The 22,189-nt window shown below is 53.1% G+C and overlaps 1 protein-coding gene and 1 non-coding gene across 5 annotated transcripts in view; one reads left to right on the plus strand and one right to left on the minus strand.

The window, feature by feature from the left end:
• PKNOX1 (PBX/knotted 1 homeobox 1) overlaps positions 1-10,471 on the minus strand; it is a 62,834-nt gene extending 52,363 nt beyond the window's left edge. For 3 of the 4 annotated variants that reach the window (XM_045084423.1, XM_045084424.1, XM_045084418.1), the window contains exon 1: positions 10,323-10,471. The gene's annotated coding sequence lies outside the window, so the exon portion shown is untranslated. Of the gene's footprint in view, positions 1-9,086; positions 9,728-10,322 lie in introns of those variants that run through there. The other variant, XM_004762236.3, reaches the window with a different exon arrangement.
• A 10,918-nt stretch (positions 10,472-21,389) lies between these two features.
• Positions 21,390-21,462, plus strand: TRNAK-CUU. The gene has a single exon. It is a non-coding gene; the product is annotated as a tRNA-Lys (tRNA).
• The last annotated feature ends 727 nt before the right edge of the window (positions 21,463-22,189 follow it).

A 22,189-nucleotide genomic window follows, 5' to 3' on the forward strand; every position in this document is an offset into this window, starting at 1 on the left:
TGCTTTCAGGTAAAACGAGCTCCTCCATGATCATCTTGTTCATATTCTGCACCAAACTCTGACTTTGCCATTCATCCAACGGGCTCAGATTCCTTTCAGTGGGAAATGATATGCACAGACCACAATCTAGGCACCACCGTTGCTCACTGCTACTGGTTGGTCACTGTTTCTAGGCTTTTTGGGGAACACAGTAAGTGTTTTCTCATTAACTTTTTTTCAAAACGAATTAACACTATTATCTACAATGCAAATTTGGGATTACAGGGTATTTACCTACTACCACTTTGATTTCACATTTCTGTATCTTTTCTTTACCCTGAAAACCTCGACCATGTAACATAATGACATACAGATTTTTATTTAGTTAATGGTTGCTACACTTTATACAAAGTTGGATCTAACTCACACAATGGTTTCTAGCGTCTATTTAGACAGATGAATCCTGACGACCTTCTCAATTTCATCTAAAGGTGCTGGTCTATACAAGTTTTCTACCTCCAAGGTAAATGCTGGTCATTTACAACTTCCTCATAAACCATCCAGAAGGCTTCTGATTTGTTGCCATCAAACTGTGCATGTTTTATTCCTATTTAAAAATCCTCATGGGGGCGCCTGGGTGGTTCCGTGGGTTAAGCCTCTGTCTTCCGCTCAGGTCATGATCTCAGGGTCCTGGGATCGAGCCCGCATCGGGGCTCTCTGCTTCCCCCTCTCTCTCTGCCTGCCTCTCTGCCTACTTGTGATCTGTCTGTCAAATAAATAAATGAAATCTTTAAAAAATAAAATAAAAAGTAAACATACAGATCCTCATACGTACAGTCACATCCTTTTTGTAACTGTTGAGCTCTCGGGTCTTCTTAATCTGGTCACAAAATCAGAAACAGATTTTCCTCTATTTTCTTTTACTTGTTCTCCTGGTTTCTTGAGTTGAAAGCTGAACGAATTTATTTCTCCTGTGCTCTAAAGCCTTTAGGTTATACATTTTCTTTCTCCTGAGAATGGTTTCTGCCTGATTCTAGGACTGCGGTACGCAGCCCTCTGCCAGTCACTTACACAGGCTGAAAACAATTTTTGATCTCCGCTTTCAATTCAAAAGACACAACGGGGGGGGGGGTCTTAACCCCCCTTTTCCAGGGAGTTATTTTTAGCTATCCCTTCACTCTTAGGTTCTAACTAGGGTGCATTATGGCTTGAGAATCTGGCCCACAGGACTTACTTTTTGGGTGAAACTAGGGTGTTCCTTTGTGGCCTGTAGGTGGCCAGTTTTGTTAAATGATTCATGTAAATGAAGAGAATCTGTATTTTAGGTTTGTTGGCTACAAATTCGTATATGTATCTATGGCCACATGATTTAACTCCTTGAGATCGGTGGCTCTCGACTGGGGGCGATTTGACTCCCTGAGGACATCTGGAAACGTCCAGAAACACTGCTGGCTACCACAATTAGGGAGTCACGTAGCTACTGGTGTCTAGTGAGGAGGGACTGGGGTGCTGTTCAGTCACAGGCAGAGCACGGGATGGCTCCCTCACAGAGAATGATCTGGCCCCAAATGCCAACAGGGTCAGGCTAGGAACTACCCCACATCCTTTCTTTTCTTTGGTCTACTTCGCAGCCTGCAAAGAGCCACATTAAGAGTCCTCCCTTTTACAAATACAACTGGCAACTTCTACGTTTGGCAAGTTTTACTGTGGCATTAATTTATGATTATTAATCCTACCTTTGAGCAACAGGACACAGTCCCCCAGCGCTCCGTAACCTGAGTCTGGTTGTGTCCAATGTAATGTTACTAAACCTGCTTTCCTCTTCTTAGGACTGATCGTGATTAGTTGCCTACCTCCTTGTGCTCCAGATGCTATCACACATGAACAGCATTTACTAGATTTCACTCTTCTAAATCTGGAGTCATCACCACCGGGAGACTTCAACCTTCTACGTGAATCGCAGTTACCCACACTGCGCTTACTCATGCCACCTTGTACTCGCTGTTTGCTTTCAAGACGCCAAGTAAACCTCCTGTTCTCTTCTCCTTCTCGAAGTTTTCACGTAAGCTCTACACCCAACGTGGGGCTCGAGCTTACAACTCCCAGATCAAGAGTCACATGTCCCACCCACTGGGCCAGCCAGGCACCCCTCTTCTTTCTTCTAAACACCCTTTTGCTGAAATGAAGTTCTCCGAGGCTGCATTTCCCTCTGGGAGTCTGGGAGCCGCACAGCCCCCTCCGGCCCTCTACTGCCGGCTCTCACACCAGCTCCGATCGACCCGCACACCAACAGCCCAGCCCCCGGGCTCTGCCAGGCCTCACCGCATCTGCGAAACCTACACTAAGGTTCACTGTACTTCCACACTTTTATTTGTCCTCCTTAGCCGTCGGGACTGTGACATTTTGTCCTTAGAGGCTCACTGCTGGTTGTGCAAACACAAAGCTGGAACGGCAAACACATCTAGGATCACTTTAGGACATTTTCTAACCCCTTAAAATGAGTTTCGGGGCATTTACGGGGTAAACTTTATTATCCGTGGATTTCTCTTCGCTGTAATGCTTCCTTCCCAATGAATGTCATGTAACCTGTATAAACCATGTGTACACACACACACACACACACACATTTAGTTGTGTGTACTCACAGTACAGTACCAGGATGTCTCCTTTCAATGAGGAACCACATCAAACACAGCAAAGCACGTTACAATAACTATGTGCAACGCGCGATTATTCTGACGAGTCTAGACAGAGTTCAGGTAATTGTAATGACACCCTATCAAGAATATAACCAAAATTAGAAAACATTTAAATGTTTTATTTGCACTATCATCATTGCTTTCAACATTATTTATTATGTGAAACAAATACATTAGAGAAACATTCCTTTGAGCTTTGAAGGCAGAGATACTGGGAGCGCTCCGTAGGGCTTTCCACTGCACACAAATTCAATTAATTAAATTATCCACTTGGAGATCGAGTCACATAAAATTGTCTTTGAAAAAAATGGGGAAAATAAGAGACATGGTGATAGAGAAATTTTTAAAAATTTTTAAAAGCTACAGGTCACCTTCTTCGGATATACTGGACTGACATGAAAATTGAACAGAGAAACGAACACATCCAGACACATCAAAACATCCAGGAGAAAACAGCTGTCGGAAAAGAGCTGAAGATTATCAGTCCCCTTTTTTACTCCTTTTACAAAAGAAATGCTGAAAGAGATCCGAAGACCAGCAAACAAAAAAGCTGGGGAGGGGAGGATTCTAGAAAGAAAAAATAAGCTCTGAAAAACGAAAGACCAGTGAGGGCACCCCCAGCCCAGCCCCCCAGGAGCCCGGCCAGCCGCCCCCTCAGTCCCCTGGCCCATACTTCGGAGCCCTGCCCAGGGCCCATGGGCCCTCGCGCCCAGCACTCCCAAGCCCGAGAGCCCGGCCGACACCGGGACTGGCGCCCACAGGACAGGCCCGTGACCAAGGACTCCTCCTCGCCTTCCCAGCAGCATCCGGGGTCCCGGAATGACTTCTGGGCCAGGAGGTGGCACCCATGAGAGAATTCGACCCTATATACTGACTTCATCAGCAAAGCAAGGTTCCCCAGGGCTCAGATGCCACCAAAAGAGAAGAACGACTGGGCACGGAGTCAGCTTCCAGCCCGGAGGCACAGGGAGGCCTTGGCCGGGTCGAATTCTGGCGCAGGAGCTCTCGCCACAGGCCGGCCCGTTAGGATGACGAAGGGAAACCCTCCTACTTCCTCCCTCTTCTTACCCGGGTTTCCCCAGCACACTTCTGCAACTTTATCCATTCAGATCGGGCTGACCTCCGGCGCTTCCGCTGAGCGCCGAGTGGAGGTCAGCGAGCTTTTCTGTAAAGAGCCAGACAGGAACCGTTTAGGCTTTGCAAGCTGCCTACTGTCCTCCCTAGACTGTGCTTTCCTGCTTTGGTGACCTTTTCAAATGGAGAACACGCGGGCCCGGGGCCAGGCGAGAGGAACCCACGGCGCGATGGCTTCCGGGCCCTGGTCTGAAAGCAGAGCTGTCCAGAGAGGCATGCGATACTTTAAAAACTGAACTCTTCGATTTTTAACCCATCTAAAAGTGGCTCACTTTGGTGACATCAAGTCGTTTGCATTTTTCAGTGAGTCTCCAAACACGCCCAAGGCGGGAGGAGCGGCCTGGCCCGATCCCTCCCTCTGTGCCAAACTATGAGCAAAGGGTTCGACTTCCCCAGCCCCGCAGCTTCACAGCTGCTCTCCAAAGCGGCTTTATTTTACTAACGAGCACGATCAGTTCCACTGACCGAGAAATGCCAGACATTCGAGGGGAATTTCAAGTTTACGTGCTCTCGGTCACACCAACTACAGCTGCGGCCTGAGACCTTGGCAAACTACATCTCTCCCTCTTTTTCTTTTTTTGTTTTGGTTACTAGCATTTCCCAAAAAACATTTAACTGAGGATCCTTTTTCAGACTAAACCTGTTTATTAAGAAAGCGTCAAGGAATCCAAGAAAACTGTCAAAATTCTGTATTTAAAAAAAAAGATCTTTTCCCAGACACCTTTCAGGAAACTGCCACTGCGGTTCAAGGAGATTTCATTCAGAGTGTGGGAAGTCATCAGTGCCCGGGCCTCGAGCACAAGTCACCTGCCAGCCACCCTCCAACCCGGCTTCATGTCCCCCAGCCCCGGGAGGTGTTCAGTCAACAACTCGTATTAAGGAAAACATTTGTCAAGAAATCACTTTATTTTTCAAACAAGATTTGGGGAGGTGCCTCTTACTGAGTTAACACTCAAAATCAGATACTAAATCCTGTTAAAACAAACTGTATGGGGGGGGGTGCATTCCCAAGTTAAATGCCCACATGTTCATTCAAGTCACAGCAAAATTCTAACAATGAAGTTGATTTCATGGCATCAGAATCTGTTTCAGAAAATCTCACCTGGAAGGCCTTAGGACATTGCTGGTAGAATTTAAAATTACAGCACACCCTTGCTTTGCAAACGGTGACCATCATCGGCATCATTAAAAACTGACACTCATGGGGTGCCTGGGTGGCTCAGTGGGTTAAAGTCTGTCTTTGGCTCAGGTCATGATCTCAGGGTCCTGGGATCGAGCCCACATGGCGCTCTCTGCTCAGCAGGGAGCCTGCTTCCCCCTCTCTCTCTGCCTGCCTGTCTGGCTACTTGTGATCTCTGTCTGTCAAATAAACAAAATCTTTAAAAAAACAAAAACAAAAACCTGACACTCAAAACTTTCATGATGGACTTGTTATTAAGAGTAAAGGAATGGGGGCGCCTGGGTAGCTCAGTGGGTTAAGCCGCTGCCTTCGGCTCAGGTCATGATCTCAGGGTCCTGGGATCGAGTCCCGCATCGGGCTCTCTGCTCAGCAGGGAGCCTGCTTCCCCCTCTCTCTCTCTCTCTGCCTGCCTCTCCATCTACTTGTGATTTCTCTCTGTCAAATAAATAAATAAAATCTTTAAAAAAAAAAAAAAGAGTAAAGGAATGGTTTTAGGAAAAAAATAAGACCCCCAATTTCTCAAAGCAAGGGCCCTTCCACAAGGACAATCTTTCCTCCCAGGCACTGTGTGCTCAGGGACAGAGCGGCAGCAGAAAGGAACCCAGCGAGTGGGGGGGGGGGGGCGGGCCTGGGGGGCTCCGTGGGTTAAAGCCTCTGCCTTCCGCTTGGGTCCTGGGATCAAGGCCCACGTTGGGCTCTCTGCTCAGTGGGGAGCCTGCTTCCTCCTCTCTCTCTCTGCCTGCCTCTACCTACTTGTGATTTCTCCCGTCAAATAAATAAATAAAATCTTAAAAAAAAAAGAAAGGGACCCAGGGGCACCAGCCCTCCTCCCCACATCCCCTGTGATCTGCCCAGCACTAGGCTTGGTAGGCCAGAGAATGGCAGAAAAAAACAAAAAAATACCCAAACCTAAATGCTCATAAGGTTCTGTGACATCAGACATGCCATAAAGCAATACAGGAAAAAAAAGAATCACAAAATTGTGTGGAGACCGTTGATACATTTTTTTTTTAGTGAGAAGCACGTGGGTTATGTAAGTACACGGAAACATACATGATAATGCCGACTAAAAATATAGCCCAAACTGGGGCGCCTGAGTGGCTCAGTGGGTTAAGCCTCTGCCTTCAGCTCGGGTCCTGATCCCAGTGTCCTGGGATTGAGCCCTGCATCAGGCTCTCTGCTTAGCAGGGAGGCTGCTTCTCCGTCTCTCTCTGCCTGCTTGTGATCTCTCTCTCTCTCTCTCTGTGTCAAATAAATAAATAAATCTTTTTTTTTTTAAAGGCACAAAATAACTAAAATAACTAACACGTAAAAATGGATATGTATCCCATTAAACTTGGGTTCCACACAATACATTTTGGGAAATGTTCTCAACCGGGGCCAACTTTTGTCCCCCAGTGGACATTTGGCAAAATCTGAAGACACTTCTGGCCTCTGCGGGGTAGCGACCAGGAATGCTGCTGCCATCCCGAAACGCTCAGAACAGCCCCCACAACACTGAAGCATCTGGCCCCAATGTTAACACTCCCGCAGGTGCACACCCCTGGCCCTGCAGCATCATAGAAGTGTCCGCATTTATGTGGCATAAGTTCTGCTGACATCCATTCTGGGGTGGGGGTGGGTATAGACAAACACAATTTAAAAGAAAGCAAAGCTAAATTCCTAAATTTTTTAATGCAAAAATATACACACCTTGATCAATAAAACAACGGGTATTGAGACCAGCATTATTATCACAAGTCTGATCAGGTGCAGGTTCTGGCTGGAACCTGCACCACATCACCTTCCAATCCACGGTCCCTTCCAAGTGACCCAAACCTACGGGAGACCCCAGGGAAGAAGGGTGGCAGTGCGGAAGGCCTGTGCCCCTCCCTGAGGGCAGCACCTGGCGCAGGGGTCAGGGCTGGGGAGGTAGGCGGAGGGAAGGAGCTCGTCACTCTCTCTGGGGTGCCTGCTGGGAAACAGGAAGAGGCCAGGCCGGTAGAGCTGGGCCCCAAACTGTTGGGAGGGGAGACCCTGTGGTCACCAGTGTGCAGAGCACACAGACCGTGGAGAGCGATGGCCCAGCCGAACCAGGGCGACCCAGCCTCCTGCCAGAGCTCAGGCTAGTTATGTGGGCCCCGAAGTCCAGCACTAGTGGTTCCGGGACCCACCAGATTCCTAGTTTCCTTCTTGCTCTGTAACCCCCGACCCCTAGACTTGAAGTCGGCCTGCTCCCTGCCACGCTGCCACCTGCCGAAGGCAGCTCACCATCCCGAGGCGCCAGGCACGGACGGAAAATGAGAAAAGCCATTCCAGGGAGCGGGCCCGGCAGCCTTACCAGCGCACGGAGGGCTGCGTTCGGCTAGAGACTGCACAAAGTCATGCACACTTTTTAGGTGGTGGTGGGGTCACCCCAAGCTGAAATGGTCTCCCCCAGACAGGAGCACCAGCAATCCACGCTGCGCGGCTGAGCCACTCAGAGAAGAGGCAGGCCTGCGGGCGGACCTGTCAGGTGATGCACCGGGTCACTGAGAGGAAGCCTCAAGACGGGGAACAAAGGCTCAGTTTACTCACAAACTCTGACACTTGCCATCGGGCAGGTCGGCTGTTCTGAAGATTCTGAAAACACCCGAGAACCTTTTCCCTAAGGAATCCCAGCTAGAATGGAGCTGCTGTTCCCTCGCCCCCTCCCCTCACGAAGGCCGCCGCCCCCCACCCCGAACCACAGCACTTCCAAGCCACTGGTTTCAAACTACCCTGTCACACAGCATGTTCGTTGCCATATCACACAGCCTTCTGCGAATGAACTTTCCAGAAACAACAGCTAACGCGGTGGGGCGGCTGGCGGGATGGCAGGTGTGGCCTCCTCTGACAGGCTGTGCAGTCAGGGCTTTGCCAAATGACCAGGCCTCCCGCTCTCAGACGTTGATTCTAGCAACTTCCAGACTGAAGCTCTTCTACACTATACTCCCCACCGTCCAGGACACACCGGGAACTGATCTGGTCTCGGCAGAAGGCAGCCCTCCCCACGTGGCTGCTGCCACTCCCTCGCCCCTGACAATGACCGCAGACTGCTCTGCGCTTGCCCGCCCCTGTCCACCCGAGGAAAGAAAACAAGGTGCATACACAGGCCTCCTGATAGGTTCTGACGCTGCTCTCCATGAATGTGAGTGAGAAACAACATCACATCTTGATTCCCAATAACCTCCGGCTGAAACTCAGTACTGGTTCAGTCATCAAGGAAGACATGAAATCCCAGAGTTTTCACAGGACCTGTGACTTTTCCACCAAGAGAAGCCACAGATATTTTCACAAAGCTCCGGAGTTGCTACGGAAACAGCCCATCACTTAGGCTGGTCTCAGCTCCAGCCGGAAACTGACCTGTTACTAAGTAAGCTAACAAAGGGCACCCAAGCCGCTTGAGCATCAGTCTGGCTCAGTACTTTGGTTAAACTGTATTTCAACAGATGGGCTCCCTCCTCCATCTCATTTTGTCTAAAACATGTGGGTGAGGAGCCCCCAGGCTAGGTGAAGCACAAAAAGGCCCCCGGAGGCAGAGGATTCCCACCCCCTCCCGTGGTTTCAGGCTTTCTCCTAAACAGTTTCAAGTACTTTAACAATTCGCAACAATTTGCAAAGTGAAAGTTACAGCTAGAATGTTGCTGTCCGCCCGCAGCACCTTCCGATCATACACACACCGTCTCTCAAGTTGTAGCGGACACGGAGCGGTCGATGCGTGTGTCTGGCCCCCATCCTCAGCCACGCCACCTGCGGACTCAGAAACCCTCACGCCTGAAGGTCAGTCTTCCAAGCTCTGGTTCGGCCGCGGACCTCACCCACTCTAACTCCCGCCTGTAAATCGGACACACGAAGCGTCCCCCACCTCTGCGTAAGGAAGCGCTGGGTCAGCTCCTGCTCTGCACGCACACCTTCCACCTTCGTGACCCACGTGTCACTCTCCAGGCTCAGGACACTGAGGCTGGGAGTCGGCCCGCCACCCCCGAGTCCACGTGCGCACAAGCGCAGGAGCGCGCGGTACCGACACCGGCAAACGCTTGCACGTCGCCTCCGGCTCCCCCTCAGTGTCTCCAGCCCCCCATGCGGAGCCTTACATAATGGATCCAACGCGCTGCACTGCAGAAGCGGATCAGGTACTTCCTCTCTCGGAACATGTCAGAAAGGAGCATAAACTCACGCCCAACCCAACCGAGGGTGCCACGCACCCCGGGTGGGGAGGGCGCACTTGCCCAGGGAGACACCCCAGCGGCTCTTAGGGAACCTCCTTCTTACAACCCGAGCGTGCGGGCAGCCCTTGCACGCGCCGCCTCCGCCCCGGGCTGCGGGCGTGCGAGGGCCCGGGCCACCCGCCCCGAGCCCGGCTCGGGACGCGGCCCCTTGGGCCCACAAGCACACGGGCCGGCCCCGCGGGCCAAGCCTCGACACACGGGCACCACGAGGCCCTTCCGCGGCCGCCGGGACCCCGCAGGGCGGACGCAACTTTTCCTGATTCGCGTCCAGGGACTCAGGAGCTCGCCCGCAGCGACGTGAGACGCCGGCGAGCGGCCAGCCCCTGGCCCGCACCTCCCGGCACCCACTCCCGCACCCCACACCGCGGCCGCTACTCGCCACAGGCCGCACACCAGCGCCGACTAATTCCGGGAACCGGGGCACCCCGCCCTCGGGCAGGACGGCGGCCGCCCCGATCCCCACCCCCACCCGAGGCCCGCCTCCAGCGGGGCTGCAGGCGATCCCGCGCCCCCGCCCCTCGCACCCCGGCGCGGCTCCGGGCCCGGCCCCCGCCCCGCCGGCTCCGCCCCGCACCCCGGCGGCCGCGGCCGCCCTTCCCCGCCCCCCCCAAGCCGCCGCCCGCGCGCCCCCGCCACCTCCCCCCCTGCCCGAGCCCGCGCGCCCCCGTCCGGCCCCGCCCCCGCGCGCCCCCGTCCGGCCCCGCCCCCGCGCGCCCCCGCCCGCGCAGGGGCGCGCGCCGCGCTCCGAGAGGGACGGTTAGGAGCGCGCGCCTCACAGCGGGCCCCGCGCGGCAGCGGCGGCGCCTTCCAGAAATTTCCGCGTCCCTGAGCCCACACAGAAAACAAGCGGGGCGCGCCCCCGCGGCGGCCCGGCGGACGGCGCCCCTCCCCGCCGCCTCGGCTCCCCTCCCCCACCCGCGCCCCCTCCCCGCCCCCTGCCCCGGGCGGCGGGTCCGGCGCGGCCCTCCCGGGCGGCGGCGGCCCGCGGAGACCCGGGCGGCGGCGGCGGGGCGGCGGCCGCGGCGCCTGCGGGCCGGCGTGATTGATAGGGACGGGGCGGCGGAGCGGCGGCGGCGGCGGAGCGGTTGAGTGACAGCTTACCTGGGTGCCAATCTTCATCACACTGACAAGCGGCTGCAGCAATCGGGACCCGCAGTGCCGCGCCCGCGTCCAACCGTCACGCCGACGCTGGGCCACGCGACACAGCCTCGCTCAATGGGAGGAGGGCGACGCCGACGCGCGCCGCATCAATATTCAGGCGGGGGGCGGGGCCTGCTGGGCCCGGGCCCCGCCCCGCCCCTGCGCCGCGGCGGCGCGGGGCGGGGCCTGCGCGCCGGGGGCGGGGAGCCAGGCGGGGGCGGGCGGCGGCCGGCCCCGCCCCCGCCTCGCGCCCGCGCCGAGCCCCGCCCCCCCGTAGGGCGCGCCGGGGAGCGAGGAGCGGCCCGCCCCTCCCCGCCCCGCCGGCCGAGAGGGCCGCCTCATGACTATGCAACTGGAGGCGTGGCCGGGGCGCGCCACGCCCCCTCGCTCGCTCTCGGGAGGGGCGGGGCTTGTGGCGCGGGCTCGGGTGGGCGGAACCATCCGCCGCAGGCCGGCGGGGAGGGCGGGCCGAACCATCGCCGCGGGGAGCGCGGGCTTCCCCGGGACGCGACCTGCCGCAGGTGGGCCCCGGACCCCTACCCCCACCCCCGGCTGCCCTGGATCCCGTCCGCTCGGGCGCCGGCGCCGGTGGCCCGCACGCGCGCGCCCCTTTGTGTGCCTCCTCCGGGCGGGTGCGCAGCGGCCCCCGCGGCCCCGGGCCAGGGCTCCAGGGACCGCGGCCGGCTCGCCTCTGCTCCCGCGCTCTGCCTCCCGCACAGCTGCCCCCCGGGAGACCCGCGCGGGCCCTCCATGCGGGGGCGTGGCCTCCCTTAGAGCGACACGGAGAGTTGTCAGTGTTGCGGGCCGGGCTCCCCAAGACCGTGCCGGTGCGCCCACCGCTCCCGCGGGGGCCTCGTCCGCTGCGCCGAGGGGCGGGCGGGCCTTCCCGGGGCGGGGGCCGGGCGGGCGGCGGCTGTGCGGGCCCACCGCGTGCGATCGCTGTGCGGGCTCCGCACCGCCCGGAGCAGGGCCGCGCGGCCGGCTCCGGCGCCGCCCCTGGGAGATGCCGCGCCGGGATGGGGGCCCGCAGCCGCGGGTCCGGTCCGGCCTGGAGCTGCTCGGAGGACATCGGCTGAGCTCCCCGACGCCGCGAGCCACAGCACAACTGCTCTGTGGACCGCGTTGTACAGACAAGCTTGTAGCGAGCAAGGCCCGCGCGCCAGAGGCCGCTGGGGCTCTAACGGGGTGAAAAGTTGGCGGGGACCCCAAAAGTTCAGGGATGCACACCAGCTGCAGAATGTGGAGTGCCCAGGGCAAAGCGGAAAGGCAAGTTCCCTTGTTCAGCAGTTACTGGGAATGTGAAGGCAGGGACAGGACAACTCTAAACGGAGCGACAGCCGGCTTGGGCACGGACCTTGTGACTGTGCTTGTCCCCAGGCTGCCCGACTGTCCCTGGCCTCTCCTCCCCCGAGTCCCGGGTCCTGTCCTGTGTTTTTGCGTTTTTGTTTTAGTTTCTAGTTACCTTGGAGTTTCTGTAAACTAAGAAAAAGCATAATGTTTTCATGGACTAGCACTCAGTTCTTTAACAATTCTGACAAACAACAGAAGGAGTTATGGAACGCTGCACTTGTGATCCACACAAAACAACATTTTGGATTGTACGTGATTTAAAGACACGTCTCACATGCTTTTTGAAATACAGCAGGAGCCAAGACATGGAGGGATGCCTGAGGTGGGCATAGGGACGCATTCAGAAAAGAAAGAAATATCATGTTGGAATTACCCAATTTCTTCAAAATCATTGAGCGAGAAAAGGAACATTAAACTTCCATACCAATTTTATACAACTTCTGTACAGTATCTTGGCTTAAATCCCAGAGCAAAAAGTAAGACTCTCCACCTCTATTTTTGGTGAACAACTGTGCGGTAAACTGAGATGACTTTCTCCCCTGGATTCCTTACAAGTGGGCGGATTTATACTGATGTCACCAATGTTAGTATTCCTTGGGATCGGGAGAAGATTCCTGTCCACAGCAGATACAGCTGGGGCCAGGGCTCCTGCAAACCAGCCTCAGATTATCAGCCTCAGATTATTAGATTATTTAGCCTCAGATTGCATCAGTTGGTGTAACGATCTTCACGTTGGTCTCCGGTAGCACTCCCCCCCCCCCCCCGTCACCATTTCAGCAAGAATATTAGGAACCTCATCGACGTGGCAAAAATTAAATCCAGCTCTGGACATTTTCAAAACACCTGTCCAATGTTTCCACAAATACTTGAATGAGGTCTAAAATGTCAAGTCCGATTTCTGAATACTGCACACAGAAGACAAAATAGAAGGTTGCATAATGTCTATAAATCAGGCTGTTGTCAGAGCCTCCAGGTAACACCATCTAACTGGCAGAACTTGGGGAGCCGGGCTTCCTGAGGCTGTGGAAGAGGACAGTCCAGCAAGGCTGGGCAGCCACGGGGACCAGGGTGCTTCAACTCTGGATGTCATCATCCCGCTTCCCCACCTCCCCCTCCCTCAAAAGGGCGATCCTCAGGGATTCTGGAACCTGGAGAGGATCTGGTTGTGTGGGGTCACCTGAGAGCCGTTCAGGTCAGAAGGCCCAGGAGACCCAAGCCCCACCAACCTGCCCTCCTGGCTCTGTGTTCTGGTCTTCCCCCCTGTCCCCCCCCCCCCAGCCTTGATCAGCTAAGCTTTCTTCCTTTCCGGGGGCTTGGAGCACCATCAGTAATCACCCCCAGTTTTTGTAGCCCTGAGGCTCACACATTTGGGGGTTGAGGGGGACCCTTAGTAAAAGTCATTCAAAATTAGTTGTGGGGCCTTGGAGGGTTCCTTGCTTCCCTTGGCCTCCACCCCCAGGTTTGTCCCCAGTGTTGAGGACCAGGTGGTCCCCAGACAAAAACTTGCAGGTAATCAGCCGTTCTAGCTATTCTCCCCCCCCCCCAAGTGTGTTAGTCTTTTCCCAAGGACCCTGTTTGCGTTGGTGGTATAGTGGTGAGCATAGCTGCCTTCCAAGGACCCTGTTTAGGTGTGGAAAGTAAAAAGCCGCCTATAAATGCGGATAGAAGTGTGCAGGTGGCAGCAGGTGCCCGTCGTGGTCATGCCGGGAGGCCGTGAGGAGGCTGCAGGAGGTGGGGCGTGCTGCTGGAGAGAAGCCGCAGCGACAGGTAGAAAGAATTCTGCCAAGGTGCCCGCCAGCCCAACGGGGCGGGGGCTCGGGCTCAGCAGCCAGGTGTAAAAGACGGGTAGGGCTCGCACCTGCCCGGGAGAGCTTACAGTCTAGAGTGCAAAGCAAGCATCCACCCCCAATAGGACGCAAAGGTGCTTAGTGCCTGCTTGGAGGAGGGTTTGAGGTCAGGGCTGGGGGGGCCGGGGCTTGAGCTGTCCTTAGCAGTTGGCCAGGATCTGAAGGCATCAGTAAGAAAAATGATCGTGAAAACCACTTAAAAACAAGGGCATGTCTCTTGGCTTACTAAGGCGGCCGGTGTGGCTGAGGTCGGGGGGAGGCCGAAAGGCACCCACAGTGACGGGATGCAAGGATGGGGGAGGGGCGCCCGGTGACTCAGTTGGTTAAAAGTCTGCCTTCGGCCCCAATCATGATTCTGGGGTCCTGGGGTCGAGCTCCGCATCATAGTCAGAGTGAAAGCAAAGTCCTCACACTAGCCAAAGGGGGTCTACCGGGCCCTCCCCCACCCTCCCCCTCTGACTTCAGCTCCCCTCCCCTCCCCCACCCAGGCTGTTCAATCCGCCTCCTTCCTGCCTCTCCCTCATTCCAGGCCCATCAGCCTCGGGCGTTTGCACGGGCTGGTCCGGCTGCCTGCAGCACTCTTCCCCGAAATACCCGCTTGGCTTCCTCCCTGAGGTAGTTCTCAAAATGCTTTCTCAAAAGTTTAAAATCGCAAAATTCCCGGCTTCCTCCCTCCCACCTCACCCTGCCTTCTTCCAGCAGACTTGTGTGGCTCCCTGTAACGTTCCTCTGTAGCTGTATAACCAGGTAAGGTACCCATGATATCAACTGTCTCACTCACACAGGGCCCCCCACCCACACACCTGTAAACACTAGAAATCAAAGTGCAAGAATGTTACTCTGTTTCGTTCACTGTTGCATCTGAGTGTCTGACTAGTGCCCCTCAAGCTCGTGTTTGTTGAATGCATGAATGAATGTTTCCAAGACCTGATGTATCGGCAATCTGTTGCTTTGTAACCAATTATCACAAACTTAGTGGCTGCAAAGGACACTGATTTATTACCGCACAATTTCTGCTTGTCTGGAATGCAGGCATGGCTTGCCTCGGTCCTGCTTCAGGGTCTCACAGGTGCCAGCCAAATCTGGGGGCTCCTTTGAAGGCTCCACTGGGGATGGCTCCATTTTCAGGGTTCATTTCCTTGTGAGCAGATGGGCTGAGGGTCTCAGCTCCCTGCTGGCTTTTGGCATGGGGGTCACCTTCAGTTCCCTTCCACTTGGACCTCGTTATGGAGGAATTCATGATCTGGAAGCTTGCTTCATTAAAACCGGCAGGGACCAGAGTCCACTAGGACACAGAAATCACATTCCTGCATTGAGTAATCCCAGAAGTGACGTCATATCTCCTTTGCTGGACTCTGTGGCTTAGAGGGAAGTCACAGGTCCTGCTCACACTCGGGGAAGGAGATCACACAAAGACGTGAGCGCCTGGAGGAAAGGATCCCCAAGAATCGCTTAGAGGCTGCCTACATGTGGCAGTTTCTTTTTCTATGTTGAAGACACAGTTGTGGAGGCACCTGGGTGGCTCACTGGGTTAAGCGTCCAACTCTTGTTTCCACTCGGGTCATGATCTCAGGGTTGTGAGATTGAGCTGGCGTTTCGGCTGGAGAGTCTGCTTGGGATTCTCTCCCTCCCTCTCTCTGCCTCTCCCACTTCTCTTTCTCTCTCTCTCATAATAAAATCATTAAAAAAAAAAAAAAAAAAAAAAGAGGGAGAGAGAGAGGCAGTTGTGGTATAGTCAAAGGAGCACTGGGCTTGCGGTCCAAAGTCCTAGGTCCAAAGTCCTGGGTGTAAATATGACTTTGCCACTTACTGTTAAATTCCAAGGAGGAGTTTCCTTCCCTGAGATTCTGTTCTTTCTGCCTTCAATGGGGGCAGCAGGACCTCTCTGAGACGATTACACAGGAGAGAAAACGGGGCTGCACTTGGAAAGTGCAGGGGACATCCGAGCTGAGAAGAGCTTGTGAAGCGCTCAGGCCAGGATGAGGGGGACCCACAGACTTTCACTCCAAAGTCCTAAAAGATCAGGAGACCTTGTCCTCACCACCCACGCTTCCTTCTCAAGGATCCCAGGGAAATGCAGCAGGAAAAAAATGGCAGCCACAACACGTGGGACAGACCAATGTTAAAAAATTATGGTGACCAAGGACAGAGTCCTGAGTGTCCCAGGGGTACGCAACCGACGTGTGCCAAACGTCTTACCGAACCGGTGATTGAATGCGGGAACTGGTGACACGGGACGACCAGTTTCAAAGGACAGGTGCAGACAGACACACTTACGGGTCAGGAATTCGGGAGCGGACTTGCAAACCATGCCAAACCGGCTCAGGAGGGGGGCGCGGGGTGACGCTTGCCCCCACCATGCTGTGGTTTTCTCTTTTGCTATTTCTTGTCTTTTTGATAATAGCTATCCCAGCAGATGGGAGGTGATCCCTCATTATGGTTCTGATTTGCATTTCCCTGATCATGAGTGATGCGGGACAGCTTTTTGTGTGTCCGTTGGCCATCTGGATGACTTCTTTGGAAAGATGTCTATTCAGATCATCTGTCGCCCCCCCCCCTTTTTTTTAACAGGCTCCACACCTAGCATGGAGCCGGATGTGGGGCTTGAACTCACCACCCTGAGATCAAGACCTGAGCTGAGATCAAGAGATGGAGAATCAGCTGACTGAGCCATCCAGGCACCCCATCTGTCCATTTTTTAATAAGATTGTTGTTTTTTTGTTACTGCCTTTTATGAGTTCTCTACATATTTTCAGTATTAACCCCTCACCAGATACATGATTTGCAAATATTCTCTCTCATTCCATAGGTTGTCTTTTCATTTTGTTGATGGTCTCATTTCCTGTGCAGAAGCTTTTCAGTTTGATGTAGTCCTGATACTTTATCTTTGCTTTTGTTGCCTTTGCTTTTGGTGTCCAATCCAAATATTCATTACCAACACTGATGTCAGGTTGCTTACCATGTATGTTTTCTTCCAGGACTTCCATAGTTTCAGGGCTTGCATTCAAGTGTTCAGTGAGTTTTTATGTATGGTGTAAGATAGTGCTCTAATTTCTCCCTCTTTCTTTCTCGCTCCTTCCTTTTTTCCTTTCTTTCTTTCCAGCTTTCCCAATTCTATATTCTTGCCTCCTTTGTCATAAATTAATTAATATTCTATGTGTGGCCTTATTCCTGGGCTCTCTGTTCTGTTCCAATGATCTGTGTGTGTGTCTGGTTTTATGCTACCACACTGTTTTGATTAGTATAACATTGTAATGTAGTTTGAAATCAGGGAGGGTGATACCTTTGGATTTATTCTTTTTCAAGATTGCTTTGGCTATTCCAGACCTTCTGTGGTTCAATACAAACTTTAAGATTGTTGGTTCTCTTCTCTGAACACTGTTCCTGAGATTTGGATGGGGCTTGGATCTAATGGGGTACGGATCTGTATATTGCTTTGGATAATATGGATATTTTAACAAGAGCACAGAATGTCTTTCCATATCTTTCCCTCTTCTACAGTTTCTTTGATGAATGACATAGTTTTCTGTGTAGATTTCCTTCTGTTCTAAGGCTGAATAATATTTCGTGGTCTGGATATACTATATTTTGCTTATCCCTTCGTCTGTCAATGGGCACTTGTATTATTTTCAACCCTTGACTATTGTGAATAATGCTGCTAGGAACATGGATATACAAAAAAAAAATTTTTTTAATTGTTTTTAAGGGATGCTGGGGTGGCTCAGCCTTGAAGCATCCGCCTTCAATTCAGATCATGATCCCAAGTTCCTGGGATCAAGTCCCACATCAGACTCCCTGCTTAGCCGGAAGCCTGCTTCGCCCTCTCCCTCTGCTCTCCCTTCTTGTTCTCTCCCTTTCTGTCAAATAAATAAATAAAATCTCTTTAAAAAAATTGTTTTTAAGCACATGGATACATAAATATCTGTTCCAGTTCGTGAGTCCCTGATTTCAGTTCTTTCAGGTGTGTATCCAGAAGTGGGATTGTTGGATCACATGGTGGTTCTATTTTTAATTTTTTGAGGAACTGCCATCCTGGTTTTTCACCGTGGATACACCATTTTATATTCCCATCAGCAGTGCCCAAGGGCTCCAATTTCTCCAAATCTTCACCAACACTCATTTTCTGGTTTTGTTTATGGAGTAGCCATTCTAGAGGGTGTGCGAGGATCTCGTGATTTTTAAAAGACCACTTGGTTCTGAGCTTCTTGATCTCTCTCTCTCCCTCCCTTCTACTCTCTGAAATACTCAAGAGGTTAAATGTATCAGAGGGGCACTTGGTAAACATGAAGAATTGGGAGATTTAGACTTACCGTCGCCAGAGCAGTTGGAACAAGTCCCTTCACCGCCCGAAGCTCTCGCAGCCGGAGACCACCCCGCCTCTCTCCTCTGCGGGCTTTATGCTCATCGACACATACGGCATCAGACAGTAAAACCAAGAAACCGCTTTTAACAGATTTTTAAATTAAATTAAAATAAATCATTAAATGTATTATTATATTAAATATTATTTATTATTAAAGTAACATATTTAATTATTTATTTAATTGAAAGATTCATTTATTTGTGATTTCACTAAGAAGCCTCTTCCATATGATCCTCTGTTAATATAAATAGTGTATCAAAAATTAGAAGAGTCAACTTGTTTCACGCTTTTGCCGGTCTCTTTAGCGTGTAGCTTGAGAGAAGACGCTTGGGGGTTCACAGCCGCTTCCGTGTCCAGTCTGTCACGATATATTGTCTTAGTCAACGCGTGTGAAGAAACTCCGGCCTCGAGGAGCCGTGTAGCATTTACAGAGACTCCACGGAAACCCACACATCGACGTTTCTGGAAGGTGTGTGGTGACGTGGGCCCGGCAACACCTCATCGATGAACTCTTCGTGCTGTCAGCCTAAACCCCACTGGGCTCCCCCCGCCCTGCAGACGGACCTGCGACCCCCGCGCGGTGCTGTCACGTGGTCACTCAGTCATTGGAGACCTGTTAACCCCAAGTTACAGGGACCCCGCGAGTGCTGCGCCGTGTCCCTAGACGGTATGAGGCAGCGGCACCTGCCTCATCAGAAACCTCACCCAGTACCGGGATGCGATCAAGTTCATGGTGACAGATACAAGTTTTTCCAAATTTTGATCATTTCAGAGCAAATACTGTCCGTGGGTTGCCTTGAAGTGGCAAGCCTAAGTCGTTAATTTTTAAGAATATGTCTGCCAGGGCCCTAAGCCTAAGAAGCAAAAGTTTGTCCCTCACTGGTTCCTTCAGGCAAAAGTGACATTTTGTGAAGACGCAGCGGCTGACGCAGTGCACATCTCCGCGCCAGGCCTTTCCTGCCGGTGGTCCCAGTCCCAGGGTCTGCAGCAGAGGAACCTGATGTGTCCGTCAGGTTGCCTCACACAGAACCTTAAAATTTGCATATTCAATGGTTGACCCTTAATAAAGCTAATGAATAAATTCTGCTTCGTCAGGACATCCTCAGAGAAAGAGAGAGAGAGAGAGAGAAAGCATGGGCATGAGCAGGGAGAGGAGCAGAAGGAGAAGCAGACTCCCCTCGGAGCAGGGAGCCCCTGCGGGATTCCAGACCCTGGGATCAAGACCTGAGACCTGAGACCTGAGACCGAGTCAGACGCTTAACTGACAACCACCCAGGCGTCCCAGGTGGTGGGACTTTAGTGTCACCCAGAAGAATGACATTGTTTGAATTTTTTTTTTAAGATTTTATTTATTTATTTGACATCGAGAGAGGGAACACAAGCAGGGGGAGTGCTCGGAGAGGGAGAAGCAGGCTCTCCGCTGAGCAGGGAGCCTGATGTGGGGCTCGATCCCAGGACCCCAGGATGATGACCTGAGCCGAAGGCAGATGCCCAACTGACTGAGCCACCCAGGTGCCCCAAGATGGGACTCACATTTAAATCAGCAGAGCAGATTCCCTGAGATAACGTGGGTGAGCCTCATCCCATCAGAAGAAGGTCTTGAGAGCAAAGACAGGTCCGCCCCCCCCCAGCCCGGGAGAAGGAATTCTACTGGCAGACAGCCTTTGGCCTTGGGACTCCAGCTGCAACGTCATCATCTCTCTCTCTCTCTCTCTCTCTCTCTTTTTTAAAGATTTTATTTATTTATTTGAGAGAGAGACAGTGAGAGAGAGCATGAGAGGGGAGAAGGTCAGAGGGAGAAGCAGACTCCCCATGGAGCTGGGAGCCCGATGTGGGACTCGATCCCGGGACCCCAGGATCATGACCTGAGCCGAAGGCAGTCGTCCAACCCACTGAGCCACCCAGGCGCCCCATCTCTCTCTCTCTTTTAAGATAATTATTTATTTATTGAGGGGTGCGGGGACGGGCAGAAGCAGACGGCAAGAATCTCCAGCCAACTCCATCCTGAGCACAGAGCCCCACGTGGGCTCTCACGACGCTGAGATCAGGACCTGAGCCGGCGTTAGACTCAGGTGCTCAGCCGACAGCACCACCCAGGGGCACCCCCCCCCACCCCAGCACATCATCTCTTACCAGAGTTTCTAGCCCACGGGCCGGCCTTGCAGATTTCAGTTTTGCCAGACTTGCCGAAGAGCTGACTCCTTAGAACCCGTGCATCCGTCCCTACCATCGATCTATGTATCGATCGATCTGTCTGTGAACTTGTCTATCTAAAATCCCCGTCCGTTGGTTCTGTTTCTCCGGAGAGTCCTAACTGATCCAGGACCCTTTCCATTTCTATCTAGGCCTTTCTGATGGCCCAGTGAGGCCACCGGGAGAGCAGGCAGGCACCACGGACCGCCAAGGCTGCTGTGGGGCGGTCCTGGAAGGCCTGGGTCCAGGTTAGCCACTCCCTCACCCGTGGCTCTCCCTGGACGGACTATGCAGTTGAGGGTTGGGCTCGGAAGACGTGCCTCTGGATCCTGCCTCCTGCTTCGCATCTGCCCACAACGGGCAGTGGAAGGTTGCCCTCCTGCCCGTGCAGGTCCCCAGAGCTCAGGCGCTGCTGGCTGGAGGAGGGGGGAGGCACAGAAGTGACGTCCTGGCTGCAGGTCCCTGTCCTGCTTCCATGCCCACCAGTGGGCCGCGCTGGCCTTGCAGGAACCCGGATCGTCTGGGGGAGGCTGCAGTGGATGCCCAAGGGAGGCGGGGGCTGGCGCGCTGCCCTCCCACACTCAGGACAAAGTAGCACAAAAAAGCACATCATGCCAAAAATTTTCCCCTTTTCTTCCTGCCCCTCCTTCTTGGCTGCTTTCCTAATCTTGCTAAAATGAACGTTTACCATCTCTTGAGACATCAGAGGACAGAGCTGCAGTTTCCATAACAAATTTTCAATGAGAAAAAAGGAAAGAACAAATCCTGGGCCGGACCTGTGGGCTGGGTAGGGCAGCACACTTCCGTGGCGGCTGTGTGTCTGTCCGGCTGGCCGCTCGTCGGGCTGAACGGCCCTCTTCTTCCCTTGCCTCCACAGTATCACCTACTGCAAACACACGTACTTTTGTTAGGTGCAAAGAGTAGTCACAATCCCTGGAGAGATTCTGTTTCCAGAAAACAGAATGTGCTCACAGAATTCTAGAGCTAGAGGGAAACTCTCTGGGTCCTTTTATGGGGAGAAACCCGTCTAGACAAGTTCAACGTGCAGTGAAGACAGGGTCCGGGTGTCCTCCTCCTGGCTAGTGCTCGTCAGGCTTAACTAGTCGTCCCCTTTCCTACTTGTGGGCAGTATGAACGAGGGACACAAGCTTTTACCTAACAAGAACCTTGAGGTTTGTTTAACACCAGGATGGAATCATTTACAAGCAACCTGGCTTTTGCAAGTTATATGTAAAGTTATGCAAAGTCTTTTCACATGTTATTTCTTACCAGGGCATCTGACTGGCTCAGTTGGAAGAGCATGTGACTCTTGATCTCAGGGTTATGGGTTCGAGCCCCATGTTGGGTGTAGACTGTACGTTAAAAAAAGGGGGGGGGGGCACCTGGGTGGCTCAGTGGGTTAAAGCCTCGGCCTTCAGTTCAGGTCATGATCCCAGGGTCCACCCCCGCCATCTCTACCTGCCTCTCTGCCTACTTGTGATCTGTCTCTCTGTCAAATAAATAAATAAAATCTTTAAAAAAAAAAAAGTTATAAAGGGAATTTCTTCCTGACTTAAAGATTCCCCTAGAAGTCTTATAGATACCATCTTATTCTCCCAGGGCCCAAGGCTATACTAACAAAAATAAGCTTCCACTCCCTGTCTCCTTACAACCACCAGCAATCCGGAATTACCGAAGACTGCTGTATGCTCATGCTTGGTCTGTGTTTAAAAAAAAAAAATGCAGGGGGCGCCTGGGTGGCTCAGTGGGTTAAAGCCTCTGCCTTCGGCTCAGGTCAGGCTCTCAGGGTCCTGGGATCGAGCCCTGCATCGGGCTCTCTGCTCAGCGGGGAGCCTGCTTCCCCCACCCCCTGCCTGCCTCTCTGCCTGCTTGTGATCTCTGTCTGTCAAATAAATAAATAAAATCTTAAAAAAAAACACACACACACATTAAATTAAATTTTTAAAAAATGCGGGAGGCCTGCTGCTACGGAATAATTTTGCATACGTTTCCTCCGCACTTTCAGCAACATCCGCATTGCCTTTCTTCACGACGGTCATTTGTCCAAGCGGTCCTGGATGGCGGCCGCCGGAGCC

This window comes from Mustela putorius, unplaced genomic scaffold (genome assembly GCF_011764305.1).
Source record: "Mustela putorius furo isolate JIRA1106 unplaced genomic scaffold, ASM1176430v1.1 tig00000765_pilon_pilon_pilon, whole genome shotgun sequence".
NCBI lineage: Eukaryota > Metazoa > Chordata > Mammalia > Carnivora > Mustelidae > Mustela > Mustela putorius.